Consider the following 22,575-nt stretch of genomic DNA (forward strand, 5'->3'; position numbering starts at 1 on the left):
CACATCAGAGAATCGGCCGTGCATCTAAATGCAAATGGAAACTAAAAATGAAAACATAGATAACTGAGCTGAACTTCATAGATCTGAAAGTTGACCAATGCATACATAGTGCTAAAAATCAGGTATCGGGAAAACACATTTTATATTATGCTGAAGTCAATTGTTATCCTTTTTTAAAACTATATCATATAATAAAGTCTGTTTTGAAGTTTACTATGGTAAAAAAAAATATTTTAAGGCTCTTCAGATATACTGTAACTTCATAGGTATGAACCATCAAAGCATTTTCATCATAAATATAAAACTTCATTAGGTAGATCTGTTCAAATAATCATTAATGCAAATATCTGATCAGCCAATCACATGGCAGCAACTCAATGCAGGTGTAAAAGGTGAGGTCTAAAAAGAACCTTTAAGAAAATATGAATCATCTTAATCAGTCTTTAATTATGAAGCAATGGCCTAACTCCCTCTGACAAACAGACCTGTGGCAAAATTTATAAACCACTTTTGACTTTTTCCAAGGTGAACATTGTCTGGCAGCAGGTGCCCTTCCCCTCCCAGATCACGGCTCATATCTGATTTTCAGCTCTAAAGTTTATTTTTCTCTTCATAACAACTGTGCAAAGGATGATTTCTGAGGATGATGACTCATTGAAAATGCTTGGATGCTGACAATTATGCAGAGTCAGGCATGGAAAGGCTGCTCTTTGTGACAGGTGGGTGCTGTCATACATGGGTGTAGCTGCCAGCTGTCCTCGAGGCTTCACCTCTGCTAAACGTGTGTCTCTGAACTTGACCTGGTCTCATAAACTCTCCTGTGATTTTTATTTTGCATCCTTGGTTATTCAAATGAATGATTAATATATTAATATAAATCTATACAGATTTGTCCACACTGGATATGACAGTAAGAGTTAGTAAAGCTCTGTTAACGTGTCCCTCTACAGCCTGTTGTTTCTTAGTTTCACCAGTGAAACTGAATTAAAAACAAAACATAGATGACATATTGTCGCCTAGGCAACCACCAAGCTCCCAGTGCCTACAGACATTCACTAAAACATGCTGGTCATTGGATCGTTTGAATAAATACCTTTAACTAAATATCAATGTTTTCGACATGTCTTAGTTTACATTATTACACAGTTATTATGAGAGAGCATGTCTAATATTTTTCCACTAAACAGTCGTCTTCTCCTTTGGTTTGTTTGTAACAACCATTTATAAAAACTTGTGTTTTGCTTTTGTTTTATTTTTAACTGCAATTCTGGTCGAGTAGCTTTTATAGTGTTAATTCAACATATACTACAAAATAAAATGACTTTTTTTAAAGTACATTTGTGGACATTTTATTTTCAAATTATCCAATCACAGAATCAAATGCACAAAGCCTGTGATGTCATCAAAGGCACAAAGCTTGTGATGTCATCACATTCTGTCATTGGAAGGAGAAATTCAGTCAACTGTAGCAACTCTTTGGTGGCAGAACTACAAAACAACCTGTTTGTTAAAACCAAGATAAGGAAGACACAGAGACGCAGAAGCAGACGCAGAAGCAGACGCAGAAGCAGACGCATATAAAATGGCAGAAGCACAGATGGAAGCGGTCGTGAGCCCAAATATAACAGTTTTGCAAAGATCGGAAAATGACCTCAAAAAAGCCCAAACACCAAATCCTGAAACACGTCCTCTGGCACAAGTTCAAACAGAAGTGGTCGTGAAAGGCAAGAAAAAAAGGGGGCAAAAACAGAAAAGAGTGGCTGAAGAACCCAGACGACCGATTACTCGGGCGTATGCTCGGGCTCTTCTAGAAGCCCAAAACAACGTGGCTGATGGAAGCAACCTGAGAAATGAAGAAGTGTCAGGAAACCCTGAAGGAACCTCTGAAAGGGAAAACCCTGAATCCCTCCCTATGTCAGAACCAAAGGACGACGTGAATATGGAGACAGAGGCAAACATGAATAACGCCAGTGGACAAAACCCTGGGCCAAATGGAGGGACGTGGCAACATCAGCCAAATCCCAGATTTATACCCCATCATGGCAGAGTCCAGTATGATTCATGTTGTGAGATTGCTGCTCTCAGGCATCAACTACAAGCTTCCCAAAACCACCAGAACGAGCTTTACTGGAAACTGGTAGCTGCTAATAAGAGGGCTTCTTATTACCAGTCTAAGGTGACCAAACTTCATGCACAGATGATCGCCGACAAAAAACAGCATGAAGAAACAATTAAAGAGCTCATAGAGCAACTGGAGGAGGCTAATGATAATAATAAGCCTGATAAGAGCAAAACAGAGGTTCAAGCAAAGGACAACCAAGCAGTTGTCATGCTGGATGACATGATCCGTGTCCTGCACGAAGACGTCAGCGACCCTACCACAGAGCAGTGTGTGGATTCTTCTACACAAACCACAGAGGCTTCACACACGGACTGTGTAGGTCTGAAGGAGGCTCAATTTGAAGTCCAATACAAGACTCAACAAGAGCAAATAGGAACACTCCAACAACAGCTCCTAGAAGCTCAACACCAACTCAAGGAACAGGAAGACAAACATAGGCAGGACCAGGAGACACTGAACATGGAAATCAGTGAGCTTAAATCCCAGCTCTGCTCCAACAAGGAGCTTCATGACATGAAAGTAGAGACTCTTTATCAAGAGTTGAAAGAAGTCAAAGCGTCCTACATTAAAATCACACAGGAGCAAAATGAACAAAATTCCAACACAGCAAATGGAAAATCTGAGCTTCTGGTGGAAAAAGACACCAAAGAACAGGACAAGGAAGAAGAAGAAGACTCCCTGACATCAACTGAGATGTCTCTGCATGACTCTCTACAACAAACAGAAGACAGAGAGAAAACGATAACTACCAATCCAGCTGAACTCGAAACTGAACCTAAGACTGTGCCAGAGAAAAAACCCAAGAAGAAGAAGAGGAACTGGCTGCGTCGGCTTTTCAGCTGTACCAGTCCACAGACAGACTGATTTACACAACTGTGGAAAAAATAAATAAATACAAAAAAAATAAATAAATTGGAAAATATAGATGTGTCATTATTTCATATAGATTTCAAATAACATACCATTTGATGTCAACATGTTTTAGTTGCATTTGCAGTGCTCGTGCTGTTATATTCTTATGATTCTGTTCATTTTATGAGTGTATCCGTCAGCCTTGCTTCACATATTTACTGCTGCTTGATCAGCTTTAGTCCTGCTAGCATCAGCACAGGTAGAAACAGATCACACATCAGAGAATCGGCCGTGCATCTAAATGCAAATGGAAACTAAAAATGAAAACATAGATAACTGAGCTGAACTTCATAGATCTGAAAGTTGACCAATGCATACATAGTGCTAAAAATCAGGTATCGGGAAAACACATTATTTTATATTATGCTGATGTCAGGGCTCTGAGTGCGGGCAGGTGGAAATGTGGATCCAAATGCAGGACTCCGAGACGAAATGTAACTAAAACCACAGCTTTTATTGCTGGCATGAAACAAAAACAGAAACCAAACCATGAAACCAAGCAGGAACACACAGGCAGGGTCTGAGGGTACGACGCGACACCAAGCGTGGGAAAACACAGGGCTTAAATACACAGGGTAGTAATGAGGGAATGGGCCACAGAAGGGAGACACAGCTGGGGGAGCTGAACTTCATAGATCTGAAAGTTGACCAATGCATACATAGTGACAACACATTATTTTATATTATGCTGAAGTAAATTTTTATCCAATTTTATAACTATATCATATAATAAAGTCTGTTTTGAAGTTTACTATGGTAACAATGCATCTTTTTAGGCTTTTCAGAAACACTGTAACTTCATAGGTATGAACCAACAAACCATTTTTCATCATGACAATAAAAAATAAATCTAAAGGAGATAAACATCACAACTGTTCAACCAAGCATTAAGTCCATTTTGAAACAAAGAACGATGTACACTCAGCCAATCACATGGCAGCAACTCAATGCAGTGTAAAAGGTGAGATGTAAAATAAAACAATTAAAAATATTAATTAATCTTAATCAATCTTAAAATATGAAGCAATCTTCTAACTCCCCTTTACATACAAAGCTGTGGCCAACCTTACAAACCATTTTGAATTTTTTCCAGCCGAGGCGTTCAAAATAACCAAACTGCTAATAGTCACGGTTTAATTTGGGCAGCTGCCTGCCTAATATAATGTAAAATCATCACAATATTTTACACAAAGAGAGTAAATGTATCCTTGTACTCAGCTAAGACAGCTGGGCTGCTGTGGCTTGTGTTTATGTTCAGAGTGACATCTGATTTAAAAGCAGACTGTCATGGTTGCGGCTGTGTGCAGGCAGGATGAGGACCCAAACGCAAGCTCACGGAGGCAGGAATGAACTCAAAACACAGCTTTATTGCTGGAGAGAGAAACCATACAACCTAAACGAGGAAACTATAACGTAATACACAGAGAAACACACGGCCATGAATGAGGGAGAACGCGACACAGAACTGAGGGAGACGCAGACATAAATACACAGAGGGTTAACGAGGGAAGTGGGAGCACACGGGGAACACAGGTGACACTGATAATCATAACAAGACACGGCAGGAGTGAACGCAACACTGACGGGAGACTGTCAAAGTAAAACAGGAAGTACACGGAGGTTCAGAGAGGAGGAGAGACAGCACGGGGAGAGCACGGACATAACGGGCTGGGAAAACATGGAATAAAACACAAAGAGGGGAAACGAGGGCTCACAGATAAACAGAGGGGCACACAGGAGGTAATCAAATAAGGAACATCTTAACAGAAACCATGGCATAAATAAAGAACAACACACAAAACATATGAAAACTAAGAATGCTGGGCCAACATGGCCCAGGATCATGACAGACAGCAAAAGACACTGAGCAGCATATCAGTCAGCATGGGAAAAATGCCATAGATTTAAGGAACCAGGCTAAAATAGTTGGTTTCTAGTGGGTTCTATTGTAAGTGCTCTATATTTCAGCATGACATACTGTATGCATCCTACACTGAGAACCCTTGAAGCTGATCATCAGGGTATGCTGTGTACTTCTTACACAGAAGATAAAATAACATGCAAAGATTTTAGATGGTTGTGGTTGGTCCTTACACACAGATGTAAGGTCAAAAAAAAAAATCACCCACAGTGGATCGTTCACAGACGCTGGTCCAGTGGAACCCACTTCCACAAAGGCTGCACCTGCTCTGGCAGAACAGGAAGCATCAACTACAGAGTAGCTATTTTCATAATTAAGACATCAACTATAGGTGTTCCCAAAATGTGCCATGTTGTCTGCACACCTGACAGTTCAATAAGTCCTGTGTTGATTACAGATGGTGGTTGTTTCCAGAAACAGCACTTGCATAAAACAAGTACAGAGCACTTTATGAGCCAACCTGCTTCTTTAATGAGCATTTAGGTTGTTTGTATTCAGTGTTCACAGATAATATGCTCATTAAAAGGGGGGATCCACTATGTCCTTCTTCACAATCCTGTCTGCCAACTTTAAGAAGAAATCAGAGTGACGCAGAAGCTTTAAAACAGTGTTCAGAATAATCAGTGATGCTTTTATCTGAACTGATGACAGATAAAGATGAACGTGAGTGTGGCAGAAGAGTAAGTTCTCCCTCTTTCTTGGAAGTATACAAAAGTCTGTTGTTTCTAAAAAGTTAATAAACAAACAACAAGTTCTTACAGAATGAGACGTGAAGCCTGGAGACGAGCAGTTCAGACACGCTGTTATTAAATTCTACCTGAGCAGGTTATAGTTCACCTCAGTTACGGAAGAACAAATAACACTTGGCTCTGGGAGCTTCAGTTTTTATACACTGTCGTAGCACCACCCTAAGCCATCATTTGCATCAACACCTACATCACTAGCCCAGCAGTTCTAAGAAACTTCTCTGTTTGTGGTTCAGAACCTAATGTGACACCAATGAGCACAACAGCATGCAGCTGCAGGTTGTTGTTCATACCTGGCTTTACAATAAAGAGCCATGTTTGCAGGCAGCTGTTTGAAGTTTTGTGTAAAATATCATTTTTATAGAAATAAACCAAATGTGTCTAAATATATTAAGTAAACAATCAGAATAAGAACATTTTGAAGTAAAATCCAAAAACTGCATCTGGCTTAGTTTTGTTGAATAAATAATGACTCTGTGTAATATGTCATGTGTTGTATATGTAAGTTGTATTTGTACAATGAAGCCAGGCTTTCTTTGTGTTAGCTGCCTGACAAAACCTAAAACTCTAGTCAGAGATTGCAGGTGTCACAACAGACATGATCAGCTTTCTCTGTCGATCCTATCTTTCTGTTTCACACTCTGTGCACTCATAGAAAAAAATCTTTAAAAAAAAACAATCACATGACTCTTCTTCCACACAACATGATCCCTGAGTGCCGCCTGCTCCAACCAGACATGTTCTCACAGCGACGATGGTGATAATTAAAATCTACAAAGAACGTGATAAACATTATTAAAATGCAGCACTGTTAAAGCAACGTGATTAATGCTGCATTAAAATGAGCCTTTAGCACATAGAGATGATTCAACAGTTTCATTTGACTTCATTGTTTCTAAGGCAGATGCTACACCAGTGAAGGTGCACTTAGTTTTCACACACTGCTTCTGCATTGTGTCTTAGTTTTAGTGGATTAAATAATGACACAGTGTTTGTTTGTTTTTCTTTAGTAACAAATGACCTCAGACCAGCTTATAATATTTTATAAACAAATAAGCATAAATGCATAAACTCAGCCTGGAATCACATGGGATAAACATGGGATGTGCATTTTTTTATTTGTTTTGTGTTACTGAGTCTTGCAAGAATGCCAACCTTACCAGCAGCAGCTTGGTTTTTTTGTTTGTTGTTTTTTTAATTGAATGAGTGCTGAAAGTTGAGCAACAGCTGTGACAACGAGAGAAGATGGAGCCAATCAGAAACAACTGTGAAAATGTACAATATGCAAGCTAAGAAAGCAAAGTGTAGCAATGTTGCCATCGTTTTTGTTGTTGTGGGATTTTTTTCAACATTCACTGAAAATCACTTCTCTCATATTTCCTCTTTATTATTTTCATCACTGTTTAAGAAACGTAACAAAGTCTTATAAAGCATCTAAACCAGCATCATGAAGTGATGTTTAAAGATGGCAGCAAGCTCACAGCATCTCTCAACTCAAGAGCAACATTCAAAGTGCACAGGCTGAAGGAAAGTATTGATTTTATCACATGCAATTACAATACGCCTTTTCATCTGTATCTGGATGTACAATGGGTATCGTTGTTTGTCCCAGCAGTTTACAATACAGAATGTGCACGTCTGTGGGGCTTTTATAAAGATTTCTATTTGCATTGATACAATTGCTTGGATCACAAATTGTTCTAACTTGATTAAAGTCACCAATGATAAAGGTATTCTTGCGCTTACAGTTACCATTATTATCTCTGTTTGCTATCAGATCATCACATCCCCCTTGTGGGATCATGTTGATGATCTGCTGGTTTTCTGAACACGTCCGTTAGTCATGCAGAGCACAGTGCCAGAGAGCGCCACCAGCAGGAACATGGAAGTCTTCATTGTATTTCTATATCGAAAAAGTAAACAGAGTGAATATATAAATCAGTATTATTTCATTTCATTTATTAACTTGTTTATTTTTCCATTTTCCTAAATGTTAATCGTGCTAACTATTAAAGTAAAAATACAGATAGATAGGAAACTCTCTGAAAAGTCAAACTGTTTTCAGTGAGTTTATATATTTGCCAGAGGAAAGGTCAGAATCTGCATATCTGACCACTTTGAATCAATTTATATCTAAACAGAAATCAGTAAAAGTTCAAATCAGTTTATCAATATCCTCACTTATGAGGATATTGATATCCGTATAACTGGAGTTATTATAGATTTTCATACATGACATTTCTGAAAAAGGCGAGGGTGTCAGGGTCCCTGTGTCTACCCGCTCGCCTCAGTGTGGCTACATGTGTTTTTTTGTTTTGATTTTGTCCCCGCTCTCTCCCTCCCTCCTTCTCTCACTGCCTGGGCGGAGCTCATCTGTGGGCTCCTGCCCTTGGCCCACGCACCTGGTGACACCTGTGGCTCATCACCCAACAGTGTTCCAGTCCCCTTATAAGATGGCAGCCCTGTATTTCTCGTCGCTGGACCGTTGCCGACTCTCGTCAGTGTTAACCCCAGCTCAGTTCATTCTCGTGTTTCCCTAGCGATCTTCTTACAGTAACCTTTTGCATCTCTGTGAATAGATTTCCCTGGACCTGCCCCTGTGTTACCTGAGCGATCAAGTGTGTGAGGATTGGAGCGAGCTTTTGTGTTTCTTGTGGAGTGTGAAGAGGAGCGTGGAGCGTGGATGGAGTGAGGACTTTGGAGCGTGTGTGGACTGCAAGTGTCTTTCCCCCCTCCTGTTCGTGTGTGGATTCCCGGAACCCGTCTTTTCCCCACTGTGTAAATAGATCACCTGGTGCTTCTGTAAATAAAAAACCTTTATTGTTCCCTACTCAGAGCCTACGCGTGAGTCCGTTCAGTCCCGTTGTGACAGAGGGTAAGGACGTAAATCGACTGGTAAAGAGGGACTGGTGAAGAGTCTGCAGCCGCAGCACCGATCCATCTGTCCATCTCCTGTTCCCTTCTCTGATCACTCGTGAACAAGACTGCGAGTTTTGTAACTTAATAAAATCAGTAATTTGTTTGCCAGAGGGCCCCTTCCACGTCACACCCTGTTCTTTCCTTCTTGTCTTATATGAAAATTCACTTTGTGGAGCTTTTTGGGAAATTGTTAAACTTCAGGAAGATTCTGAACATGCCCCATCGTTTAGCCAGCTCTTTGGAGCTGAGCAGGTTCAGGCCTGTTGTTGTAAGTTTTATAAAACGATCTCATTTAAACGGATAATCCAGCTGAAGCTTCAGACAGCCGTCAGACAGTGAAACACTGCCATCTGCTGGACTCGAATAACAAAGACGCTGCTTTGACGGGTGAGGGAGTTTCAACAAGTCTGCAACGACTCAAGCATCAAACTACAGAACTATTCTAGCGGACATGGTGCTCTAATGACTGCTTCATTAACGCAGCTCAGAAAGGATCAAACATATCAATAAATTATGAAATAAAAAAATTACTGTTTCACTGCACACACAAACCTTCTCTCATTAGCACAACACTGCCCAGGCCTCAGAGTGTATTCCTTATAGACTATTAAACCTTAGCATGTTATTTTAAAGTCTTACAGGTGAAACAGCCAACCAGTGATCCTAACTGTAATTTAAAATATTCAGCTGCAAAAATGCTTTTAGCAAATAGTTTTTTATGACTGTGCTAAGATTCAATACTAGATTTTTGCTGGTCTGATTAAAAGGTTAAATGTAGAAGTTTTGGGATCATATATTAATACTTCCAAAACAATAAAGTTGTTGTAGAGAATCTATGTTCATTATTGTTGCTCATCATGGAAAGACAAAGACATCAGACTCTGCTGAAAAATTTGACACTCCTACTCTCTGCACACAGCGGTCTGAGGGACCTTCCAGGATCGGGGATTTTATTTATTTTGTTCTTTTTCGGTCTTACTGGTTAGTAGGTTGTGATTTTCTACCTGTTGATCTCTCATTTGGAACATGATTTGCTCTGGAGCAGATTAGGTTCAAAGCATTATGTCTTGGATTACAAAAAAATCCCACATTAAACCTTGAAGTTAGCCGGATAAGACAGCGTTCTGTTTCACAGTAAAGGCCTCAGAGAGTTGTTGCTAACCAAAGTCTATCTTGTACAGCCACGCAGCATCTAATGACGTTTTGTAACCTGTCACTACAAAGGAGCAGTGAAATGATTGCTGTTTTAGCGCACACACACAGTGTGGTGATCAGTATAAGGACATTAAAGTGATGTTGCAGAAAGCTGCATCTGGTCAGAAGGAAAAAAAACACGCACACTTGGAAGACTTGGCCAGATTTGCACAAAATGAATGGCTGACAGTGGACAGATACAAGGATGTGGATGGTCACACCCTCGTGCATTAAAGAGGCCGTTCACAAAACCAAACACTCAACAGACACAATAAGACAGCTGATCAGTTTGCCTCACTAACTCATCTACACAAGGCGTGTTGTAGAAGTAGAGCAGGGCGATATGGCCAAAAATATTCATCACGATATAAATTTGAAAATGTGCGATAACGATATAACTGACACGAGACAAAATACTTTACAACTCCACTTCATTTGTGCAAAAAATAAACAAAAACAATCAATGTATTTTCACTTAAATAAGCAGCTGCTTTTCATGTGCATTAAACTTATATAAAAATGTAACAGTGCAAATGCAAATTCCTCCCTGACAGTTTAACCAAAAGGCATTTCCAGTGGAAACTGGCCGACATATCCTCAGCACAACCATGTATAATATCCACAAAACTTAAAAAGAGGTTAAACAAACACACAGTACAGTAATATTATGTTGAAGCACAGGACGTATCACTCCGCGAGGCTCCTGCCTACGATAGCCGTAATGCTCCAACAATCCATCAAGCGGTGCGGCTTCGTAGCTTAGCAAAGTCGTACTAAAACATTTGACAGATTTTCGAGCGCCGTGCACATAAAATCGTTTCCAGGTCAGTAAACACAACCAGGATTCATACAGTGGCTTGCAAAAGTATTCGGCCCCCTTGAACTTTTCCCCATTTTGTCACATTACAGCCACAAACATGAATCAATTTTATTGGAATTCCACGTGAAAGACCAACACAAAGTGGTGCACACGTGAGAAGTGGAACGACAATCAGACATGATTCCAAACATTTTTTACAAATAAATAACTGCAAAGTGGGGTGTGTGTTCAGCCCCCTTTGGTCTGAGTGCAGTCAGTTGCCCATAGACGTTGCCTGATGAGTGCTAATGATTAAACAGAGTGCACCTGTGTGTAATCTAATGTCAGTACAAATACAGCTGCTCTGTGACGCCTCAGAGGTTGTCTAAGAGAATATTGGGAGCAACAACACCATGAAGTCCAAAGAACACAGCAGACAGGTCAGGGATAAAGTTACTGAGAAATTTAAAGCAGGCTTAGGCTAAAAAAAGAAACAACGTCCCACGGAGCACTGTTCAAGCGATCATTCAGAAATGGAAGGAGTATGGCACAACTGTAAACCTACCAAGACAAGGCCGTCCACCTAAACTCACAGGCCGAACAAGGAGAGCGCTGATCAGAAATGCAGCCAAGAGGCCCATGGTGACTCTGGACGAGCTGCAGAGATCCACAGCTCAGGTGGGGGAATCTGTCCATAGGACAACTATTAGTCGTGCACTGCACAAAGTTGGCCTTTATGGAAGAGTGGCAAGAAGAAAGCCATTGTTAACAGAAAACCATAAGAAGTCCCGTTTGCAGTTTGCCACAAGCCATGTGGAGGACACAGCAAACATGTGGAGGAAGGTGCTCTGGTCAGATGAGACCAAAATGCAAAATGCTCTGTGTGGAAAACTAACACTGCACATGACTCTGAACACACCAGCCCCACTGTCAAATATGGTGGTGGCAGCATCATGCTCTGGGGGTGCTTCTCTTCAGCAGGGACAGGGAAGCTGGTCAGAGTTGATGGGAAGATGGATGGAGCCAAATACAGGGCAGTCTTGGAAGAAAACCTCTTGGAGTCTGCAAAAGACTTGAGACTGGGGCGGAGGTTCACCTTCCAGCAGGACAACGACCCTAAACATAAAGCCAGGGCAACAATGGAGTGGTTTAAAAGCAAACATATCCATGTGTTAGAATGGCCCAGTCAAAGTCCAGATCTAAATCCAATCAAGAATCTGTGGCAAAATCTGAAAACTGCTGTTCACAAACGCTGCCCATCTAATCTGACTGAGCTGGAGCTGTTTTGCGAAGAAGAATGGGCAAAGATTTCAGTCTGTAGATGTGCAAAGCTGGTAGAGACATAAGGCAAACCGGATTATAAGGAGCACTGTCAATTTCCAGAAAAATCAAAGGACTGATTTTTAGAGTGCCTCATTTTCCGAAAAGCACAGTAATAACATAATAACAACGGCCCGCTAGCATGCTCTTGGTTGCTAAGGGCTATGCTGTGGCTGAGCTGCAAGATTAACTCTGCAAAACCAACTTTCATCAAGTAACAGGGCTCTAGAGTGCAACCAATTTGGTCGCAAATGCGAATCCGTGTAAATGAGAGCAGGTACACTGATTCCACACAAAGACGTAAATACAGAACGGACCGACGCATCAGAATCAGCTTTGTCTTTCTCGGCTTTCTCACCCGACGGCTCGTAGACGGACACGCTGTCGGAGCTTAGCGATCCTGATGCGTCCGGTCCGCGCTGCGATTACGTCTTCTTGCGCTGATTCTGAGCTGCAGGTTTTGTCTCTCCAACCAAAATTCAGAGCCAGCAGCAAAAAAAGCAGCAAACTGCACTTCACATTTGATCAATGTCATTAATTTTGCTGTTTTGCTTCCACGACTATTAAAATCACACTCCATGCACAGCTAGCTCTCTCTCTATCTCTCTCTGTACTTCAAGAACAGTTTCCCGTCTCCAATCTCTGTTTTCTGTATTATTCATTCGCTTATTACCCACCAGTCTACCGTTGTTTACAGCGCTGTGGCTGCTGTCTTTTTCTTTTTTTCACTTAAATGACCTCGGACAAGAAAGCCTATTTTTTCTGTTGTTCAATACTGAAGAAATTTAAACTTCATATGCAGAACATTGTAGAATATTTTTAAGGTTATCTGCTATAAAAAGCCAGACCAGGAAAATCTCCTTCATGTTTTTCTGTGTTTTATTCTCAGTTACTTTCACACAAAGGCATCTGCTGTGATGTTCACAATTCTGATGAAGTCAGTACTGATAAATGATCAGAGTTATAATATTTCTGACTGTCTGAGGCTAAGTTGAATCGAATCGGGACTTTGAAAACCGGAATCGAATGGATTATAGAAATCAGTGATGATACTCAGCCCTAGTGAGCAGCCTAGGCACGACAGAAGTGGATGTAGCTGTAATAGGAAAACAACTATTGCTAACTTTTCTGTTAAGTTAAGTCCTGATCCTTCTGAAATTCATAGCCAGTGCTCTGACACGGTGTCATCAATCTTTGAATGCTGAAAAAGCACAGTGTATCCAGAAAAACACATTATATTATATCAATTATTATAAAATTTGTGTGCGCCTAACTTTTTAAAGTTAGGCGTACCGGTACGCCCATGGCAAAAAGTTAGTCTAGAGCCCTGCAGTAAAGACGAGAGTTGGTTTTGAAAGGTGCAAAGAAGGGAGGGATGAGAAGTAAAAAGCAGCTACTGTCAGTCTTTACAGACAGAAGGACTGATTGGCCGTCTGGGAGCCCAACGGATGTTAAAAAAAAGAGAAAAAAAAGTTGAAAACGTTGAAGGTTTGATCATCTACTCCCTCATCTCCATCTCGTTTTTACTCCCACTCATTTCCAGCAGCCGTCTCTGTTAGTCTGCCTTCCCATTTCCATCCTAATGAGGATTTATTCCCACTGAAGCAGCTGCACGGCGCAGGGAAAGAAGACGCAGGAACCGCACGCTGAGTTCATCCACAACTTCTGACCTTCCCTGTCTCTCTCCATCCACCTCTCTTCTATCCGTTTAGATGTTTACCTGTCCATGTGACTGTTGACATTAGGAAGCTGTCACTAAACTGCTGTCGCTGCCAATGACTGTCATGTCCCCCTCGAGTGTTAGCCCCCCTCCAGAGCTCTAAAGCACAGGCTTTAATAAGCCCGGCAAGAGAAATGCCAGCTTCCTATGCAGCCTGAGCTGAGAACATTGGAGTGACAAAGAAGAGGGGGGCAAAAGTCTGATGCACACTAGGGCTGCCACGATTAGTCGACTAGTCACGATTACGTCGACTATCAAAATCGTCGTTTGAAGCTTTGTAAGATCACAAAAGACGCAGGAATAAGTAGTAGGATTTAAGAGTGTAATAACGGACTGAAACAGAAGATGGCAGCACTGCATGTACAAGGATGCCAGCTGCCGTTAAACCCCGAAGAAGAAGAAGCTGTGTCCCAGAATTCATAGCGCAGCCCAGCTCAGTTTCCAACAATGGCGGCAGCTAGTTAGTTTTAATATTACTCTTATTATTCTTTCTGGGTCACAAAATAAACGTTTAACATGTTTTCAGGCAAGAGTGTAGCTGTGTAAACCTCAAATATCTGCTCAGTTTATCAAGACACCACATATTTCAAAAGCGCTCCGACGTTTTCAGAGACGTCTGTTAGTCACTAGCTCGATAGCTAGCCGGGAGCAAGGCTCATTAGAGCCGGTGAGAACACCGGAATCCCGGCAAATCGTTTTCAAACCCACCGCCGTCTTTCGCTACTCAGGTTAAACATGATATAAGTCACTTAGATAACTTAAAAATGTTATTGTTTGGCTTTTTTTAGTATTTTATTTGTCCCTGAGCAAATCGGTTTGGCTAAGATTAAAGTTATAGTTTTTACACAGCTGAGTAAACGTCAAGCAGACAACTGATTATCAGAAGTGTGAGATGCTGGAGAATATACTCCGGTGTCCTGTTATATTTTAGATAGCAAGGAGCAGACGGCTGAGTTTATTAAACTTCACCGAAACAATCTGCAAATTTCATTAAAATTTAATAAACTATCATCTTGTCTTTATTTTTAGTTAGCACATACCTGAAACACTTAAAGCTGTAAGCTAATGATAGTTATATAAGAGCAGATGCTGCTGGTGCAATAAGCTGTACGTTTTACGTACAATGGATGATGATCTGATTTAGGGCTGCACGATTTTGCATAAAATGAGAATCACGATTTTTTGGCTTAGAATTGAGATCACGATTCTCTCACGATTTTCTTCCATCCATCCATCTTCATCCGCTTTATCCGAGGCCGGGTCGCGAAGAGGCTCTAAGAAAAGAGGCCCAGACCTCCCTCTCCCCAGCCACCTCCTCCAGCTTATCCGGGGGAACACCAAGGCGTTCCCAGGCCAGCCGAGAGATATAATCTCTCCAGCGTGTCCTGGGTCTGCCCCGGGGCCTCCTCCTGGTGGGACATGCCTGGAACACCCCACCCAGGAGGCGCCCAGGGGGCATCCTTGTCAGATGCCCGAACCACCTCAGCTGGCTCGTTTCGATGTGGAGCAGCAGCTGCTCTACTCTGAGCCCCTCCCGGATGGCCGAACTTCTCACCCTATCTCTAAGGGAGAGGCCAGCCACCCTTCGGAGGAAGCTCATTTCTGCCGCTTGTATCCGCGATCTCGTTCTTTCGGTCACTACCCACAGCTCGTGGCCATAGGTGAGGGTAGGGACGTAGATCGACCGGTAAATTGAGAGCTTCGCTTTTACACTCAGCTCCCTCTTCACCACGACGGACCGGTGCAGCGTCCGCATTACTGCAGCTGCAGCCCCAATCCGTCTGTCGATCTCCGGCTCCTTTCTCCCATCACTCGCGAACAAGACCCCGAGATACTTGAACTCCTCCACTTGGGGCAGGAACTCATCCCCGACCGGGAGTGGGCACTCCACCCTTTTCCGGCTGAGAACCATGGCCTCAGATTTGGAGGTGCTGATCCTCATTCCTGCTGCTTCACACTCGGCTGCGAACCGTTCCAGTGCGAGCTGGAGGCCCTCACCCGATGAAGCCAACAGAACCACATCATCCGCAAAAATCAGAGATGAGATTCTGAGGCCACCAAAGCGAAAGCCCTCCGCCACTTGGCTGCGCCTAGAAATCCTGTCCATAAAAATTATGAACAGAACCGGAGACAAAGGGCAGCCCTGGCGGAGCCCATCACCCACCAGGAACGAGTCCGACTTATTGCCGGCAATGCGAACCAAGCTCTTGCAACGGTTGTAGCAATGGGCCAGACACCCCATACTCCCGCAACACCTCCCACAGGACACCCCGAGGGACACGGTCGAATGCCTTCTCCAAGTCCACAAAACACATGTAGACTGGTTGGGCAAACTCCCATGCACCCTCAAGTATCCTCGAGAGGATAAAGAGCTGGTCCAGTGTTCCGCGACCAGGACGAAAACCGCATTGTTCCTCCTGTATCCGAGGTTCGACTAGCGGACGAACTCTCCTTTCCAGCACCCTGGCATAGACTTTCCCAGGGAGGCTGAGGAGTGTGATCCCCCTGTAGTTGGAACACACTCTCCGGTCCCCCTTCTTAAAGATGGGGACCACCACCCCGGTCTGCCAGTCCACAGGTACTGCCCCTGATCTCCACGCAACATTGCAGAGGCGTGTCAACCAGGACAGCCCTACAACGTCCAGAGCCTTCAGGAACTCGGGGCGGACCTCATCAACACCAGGGGCTCTGCCACCAAGGAGTTGTTTAACTGCCTCAGTGACCTCGCCCCCAGAAATTGGCAGGTCATTCCCCTCATCCCCAGACTCTGCTTCCTCCTCAGAAGACGTGTCAGTGGGATTAACGAGGTCCTCGAAGTATTCCTTCCACCGCCTGATAATTTTCTCAGTCGACGTCAGCAGCGCTCCGCCAGCACTATACACAGTGCAGGTAGAGCACCGCTTTCCCCTCCTGAGACGCCTGACGGTTTGCCAGAATCTCTTCGAGGCAGTCCAAAAGTCTTTTTCCATGGCCTCTCCGAACTCCTCCCACACCCGAGTTTTTGCTTCAGCCACTGCCCGAGCCGCATTCCGCTTGGCCTGTCGATACCTGTCGGCTGCCTCCGGAGTCCCACAGGCTAACCAAGCCCGATAGGACTCCTTCTTCAGCCTGGTGGCTCCCTTCACCTCTGGTGTCCACCATTTGGTTCGGGGATTACCACCACGGCAGGCACCAACCACCTTGCGGCCGCAGCTCAATGCAGCAGCTTCGGCAATGGAGACGCTGAACATGGTCCATTCGGACTCAATGTCCCCAGTCTCCCTCGGAATGCTGTTGAAGCCCTGCCGGAGGTGTGCGTTGAAGATCTCACGGACTGGGGCCTCTGCTAGACGTTCCCAGCACACCCTCACTACGCGTTTAGGTGCACCAGGTCTGTCCAGCGTCCTCCCCCGCCACCTGATCCAACTCACCACCAGGTGGTGATCAGTTGACAGCTCAGCCCCTCTCTTTACCCGAGTGTCCAGAACATGTGGTCGCAGGTCTGGTGATACGATTACAAAATCGATCATCGACCCACGGCCTAGAGCGTCCTGGTGCCACGTGCACTTATGGACACTCTTATGTTCGAACAGGGTGTTCGTTATGGCCAACCTGTGATTAGCACAGAAGTCCAATAACAAAGCACCGCTCGGGTTCAGATCAGGGAGGCCGTTCCTCCCAATCACGCCCCTCCAGGTCTTGCTGTCGTTACCCACGTGAGCATTGAAGTCTCCCAGCAGGACAACAGAGTCTCCAGGTGGAGCACCTTCCAGCACCCCCCCCCCCCCCCCCCCCCCCCCAGGGACTCTAAGAAGGCTGGGTACTCTGAACTGCCACTCGGCGCATAAGCGCAGATGACAGTCAGGACCCGTTCCCCGACCCTAAGGCGCAGGGAACAAACCCTCTCGTCCACCGGGAAAAACCCCAACGTACCGGCAGCAAGCCGAGGGGATATTAGAATACCCACCCCAGCCCGCCGCCTCTCACCAGGGGCAACGATTTTCTTTTCCAGTATAAATATTTATTGCGCTTATTAACTGCACATCAACTTCGTAACAGTTGAGACTGAACATAAAAACAATAAATAAACATAAAAACAACAAATGTCTCACGTTTTGTTGTTGCCGCAAAATGTTGTACTGCTTGAAATTCCGTCTCCACCTTTGCTCGACACTGCGTGTATAGAGCAGGTAGTACAACAATAGAAAAATAGTTGCGGGACGGCACTGTGTAGCGTTTGTCTAGGGTGTTGATCATTTTCCTAAATCGCTCGTTTTGCACAGTGTTGATGGGAGCCATATCTTTGATAAGGTGATAAGTGATAGCCTCCGTAATTTCTTTGTGCCTGCGAGAGTTCGACGGGTATAGGGAAGCGCTGTATAAGGTTCCCGTTATTGATGTTTGGGTGGTTGACCGGGATGGATTTTCTCCTGTCACTTTCTCGTCATCCCTGACGTGCTCTCAGTTGTTTTTTCCCTGCTAATATTAGCATCACACGGCACAGCTTCTGTATCACGTGGTATAAGGCTCCGCCCTTGTCATTTGTTGAGCAGGAAGAGTGAGCGCTTGGTTTCATGCAGAGTACGTCCCGGATCAAAATGCGGTACAATCGTCGTCGTCTTTTTTTTTTCTTTTTTAAATCCTCATTTGGAAATGAGATCGCACATAAGTATGAATCGAGATCGCGATTTTCTAACGATTAATCGTGCAGCCCTAATCCTATTAGTCGACTAATCGCAAAAATAATCGGTGACTAGTCGACTATCAAAATAATCGTTTGTGGCAGCCCTAATGCACACAGGGAAAAGTTAGAGAAGAAAAGAGAGAGCAGGAAATTACTCTTACTCTTAGGACGTATATGGCCCAACAGGCCTCGTGATACAGATGAGCTACATCCTCCTGGAAAGCAGCTGCCAATACAGTCTCCCCCATCTGCTGGAAGGCAGATGCTTCAAAACAGAGTGAGAAGTAAAGAGAGAGGGAAGGAACTCAAACAAATTAACACTATATTTTATCTTTAATAATCATATATATTGCTTTACCAAAACAGCTTGTTTTTGTGTTTTTTAAACTAACATCTCTCTTAAACCAACTTGAATTGAACAGTGAGCACAGCCACTAAGTTCTATGTAACAAAAATACAGGGATGGAAATAAAGAAATAAAGAACCTTGAACCTTGATGGGAGGGAGGGAGACGGTACCTGCACTGACGTTTAAAAAGAAAGAATAGGAGGAGGAGGGGTGGAGGTGGTGGAGCTCTCCGACAGGGGGAAAACTGAGATTTCAGTAAAGCTCAGTCCAAAGCACTTTCCTAATGATTTCCCTGTAACATTAGTCCTCGAGGTCCCCGTCACAGCAGACTACTGTGAGCGCCACCAGACAGTTAATGAGACAAAAACGAGACGCTCTTACAGCCAGGAGGATGCTTCCAGATGACGCTTGATTAATTTGATTGATTATCTGTGAATAAGTCTTGAGCCTCTCCTCAGTTCTTTATATTTTGCCTGTGCTGAGCCAGATGTTCTTCTTCTTCCTTTCTTTAGACTTTCTGAAGGTCATTTAAAGTTTTTCTTTGGACATTAACTGCTTTTTCACCCATTTTCAGTCCAGTCCTTGTACCTGATCGCTTTCAGAGCGATATTTTTGTTTTTTGGGGGGGTTAAACCACTTAACCTAACTCAAGGGGACAAACCCGAGTTGTCAAATACAATACAAAACACACAACTTAGCAAAGAACCAATTTTAAATTTTATCTTTAGGGACTTTGTTACTAGCAACCTGTCACAGAAACACACTATTTAATTTCTTTGGATTGGGAAAGTAGAAGACAGAAAAAAAGGGGACAAGCTGAAAAATCTATCTACAGTGGAGGAACAGTACCTGAAAGTCATGTCAAAAAAAATTCAGCAAACACCTGACACAGGACCTGAAAGATGCACTTGGTCCTTCAGTTGATCCATCTAGTGTTCACCAAAGCCTCATCTCATGGTGTCAGTGAAGGGTGGCTGTCAAGAAGCCATTATTAAGGAAGGGAACAGGGAGAAAAGGCTGAGGGATGCCAAATTACACAAGAACTGGACTGAAAATCAGTAGCAGCAGGTCTGATGGAGTGATGAACCAAAATTTGACAGTTCTGGTTCAAATTGTGGTAATATGTCTACAACCACCTGTAAACTACTGTACAGCTCTGCCATAGTTTGGGTCTGCATTTCAGCCAGGGTGTTGGGGATTTCGTCAAAATTGATGGAATTATGAAAAGTACCACCAGACTTTGATGCACCATGCAATACCATCTGGAAAGCGTCTGATCGGCAGCAGCTTACTAAACACATCGAAACACCATCATTCATGGACTGACCTGAGCCGTGTGGGATCATCTCGGCAGAGAATGGAACAAAACGGCAGCTGATATCGAAAGAAGAGCTCTGAATGTCCTTAAAGAAGCTCGGAGAACTATTCCTGAAGACTACTTAAAGGAATTCCAAAGAAATGTGCCTAAGAGAGTTCAGGGCGTGCTGAAGATAAAGATGCTCAAGCTCATTACCTCATTATATCAACTCTGTTTTTGCCTTTTATATTGTATTTTCATGTAAACTTTTCAAATTTAAACTGTTGCACCCGTTTCCCATTACCCAGCAAGTTATATGTTAGAATTAAGGTGTGGCTCAAACTTTTGCACAGTCCTACATTTCCCATCTATAAAATGATTTGACACCTGATAAACCTTTAAAAGCACTGACCTGCCTCTCCAACTCTCTGTTTTAAACAACACGCACTTACCAGCAGTTGTGTTGCGTTTTCGTCAGGTTAGTGGCTCAGACCTAAAACAGCCCAACATTATCTCTAATTCAGGTCTGGACCCAAGCTGACCCATTAAAGTACGTGGTACTCCTTTTATTTGTACTTGTGTACTCAGCATAAATTAGACTTTTCAGGTACAAACTAAATAACACAAAGAGGAGCTTATGAATAAGAATGAAACTGAGAGGCCCACTGCAAGAAGATACACACCCAAGTGCTGAGATTGTAAAGATGAAAAGTGAGCAGAGGAAAACGAGCGTTTCAGGACAACCAGGCGGTTTCCTCTTCTTCCCATCTGGCAGCCTCACAGCGGGGAGTTATGAGGTAGCCCCAACCTACCTCACATCTCCCCGCTGTGCAAGAACGAGCTCAGCAACACAAGCATCCTCTCTCTTTCGCGAGTGCATACGTGCACATCTACAGTGCTGCATGCCAATGAACCCATTTTCTTGGAGCACCTACACAAGCTGCAATCTACAGATCGTGTTTCACAGCGCTACAGCGAGAGGCAAACACCTCCCTCTGTTTGTGCTTCATTCTCAGTGTTGGGACTAACGCGTTACAGTAACTACGTTATTATTGTGGTAACGAGCACGGTAACTAGTTATTATGCCAAAATCAGGAACACGTTAGTCGTTACTGAGATTTAGATAGGGTCGTTACTCGTTACTTCGTGTGGTGGCTATCGCGGAGTTTCCACAGATTCAGTAACATTAGCAAGTGGTGGAGGCAGCAGGTGGATGAAGGAAAAGGGACGCAGAAGGAAAAGAGACCCGAGGCGGCCGCCGGTCCAAGTGTGAACTGAACTTCAGGTAAGAAGTTATGACCTGCAGTCTCTCTGGGTCAGATATGAACCAAGTTTAGGTGGAGTTTATTTTCGTTATTCTGACTTTTTCCGTACTGCGTGCTAGCTAGCATGACGGAGTTTCTATACAGCTGGGTGGTGCTATGAAGTTAATGATGTTGAACTTTATTTTGTTCATAAGTTATTAGAGTTGCCAACCGTCCCGTCTGGTATTCAGAGAAAATATTACGCGTTTCTTATTGAGGTGAAAAGGATCAGTTTGTCCCGGACTTCAGCTACAATGAAAAAGACACAAAGCTGGATTTATTCTGTGTCTTTACACTGTCATTCTCCCCCCTCTCTCTCCCGTTTCTACTTCAATCATGAAAACTGATCAATGATCAGCTGATCGGCTCTCTTGTTTGTTTATCGCTCACTTTGCGCCAGAAAGAGGAAACCAGCGGATGTCGCGGTAAACAACAGCAGCATGTTTAAGCTTGATCAGCTGTTGTTAGAATTTATTTAATATTAATTTCTAGTATCAGCTGATGTTTGCTGGAGCCACAGCTGTAAAGCTGCTGGTCATGATGTCGGTTTGGTTATGTGGTGAGAGGGAAACATGAAGATGAAACCAGGAGACGTCCTTACTGGATCATCAGAGCTGAACAGGTGATGGAGAAACAGGTTTACCTTTTAGGTGACATGAATGAGTTGAAGGGAAGTTATGAACTGTTTCTGAGAGACAAATAACACCAGGATCCTTTTTTAGGTAGCTGACAGCTGGTAACTGTGCAGGTGCGGATCTAGCAAAGTGTTGCCAGGGGGGCATGTAGGGCATTAACAGGGAGAGGTGGGCACAAGGAAATACTTTTCTTTCTTATTCTCATTTAAAATGTCTCGCTTTTAAAAAATAATTATCTGAATCTTACAACAAACGATTGATAGATTGATGCATATATACCATCAAAACAGTGTACATCACTGTCACAACAGTGTTTGTTTTCATTCAAAGGCTTTATGTTTTTCCTATAATGGTGGGCCAGTCTCTAGTTAAAATACCCGGGCCAATTTTCTGTCCCAGTCCAGCCCTGTATGCAGCTCATCTGCAGTCTGGTGTTACCTACATCTTCCTATTCAGAAGGCAGAATTTCTGAGTTCTGAGTACAATCGAAAGCACCACGACTGAAGTTTTTGTGTTGATGTAAAAGGCGCACATGACGCTGTGACGTAGGCTAGAATCATGGCAGCAGTCAACGACGGTCCAGACGTGGGATTTCTCTCGTGGAAATGTGCACATTATCTTTTCCTTTCTATTGGTAGGTGGCACAGTGCACTGTGGCAAGTAAGCAAGCTAGAA

The 22,575-nt window shown here is 43.3% G+C and overlaps 1 long non-coding RNA gene across 1 annotated transcript; it reads left to right on the forward strand.

Moving 5' to 3' along the window:
- The first annotated feature begins 7,935 nt into the window (after window positions 1-7,935).
- Window positions 7,936-8,531, forward strand: LOC145425341 (uncharacterized). The gene is made up of 2 exons (XR_013906008.1): window positions 7,936-8,198; window positions 8,281-8,531. It is a non-coding gene; the product is annotated as an uncharacterized LOC145425341 (long non-coding RNA).
- Window positions 8,532-22,575: the final 14,044 nt, after the last annotated feature.

Source organism: Astatotilapia calliptera, chromosome 3 (genome assembly GCF_964374335.1).
Source record: "Astatotilapia calliptera chromosome 3, fAstCal68.1, whole genome shotgun sequence".
Classification (NCBI taxonomy): domain Eukaryota; kingdom Metazoa; phylum Chordata; class Actinopteri; order Cichliformes; family Cichlidae; genus Astatotilapia; species Astatotilapia calliptera.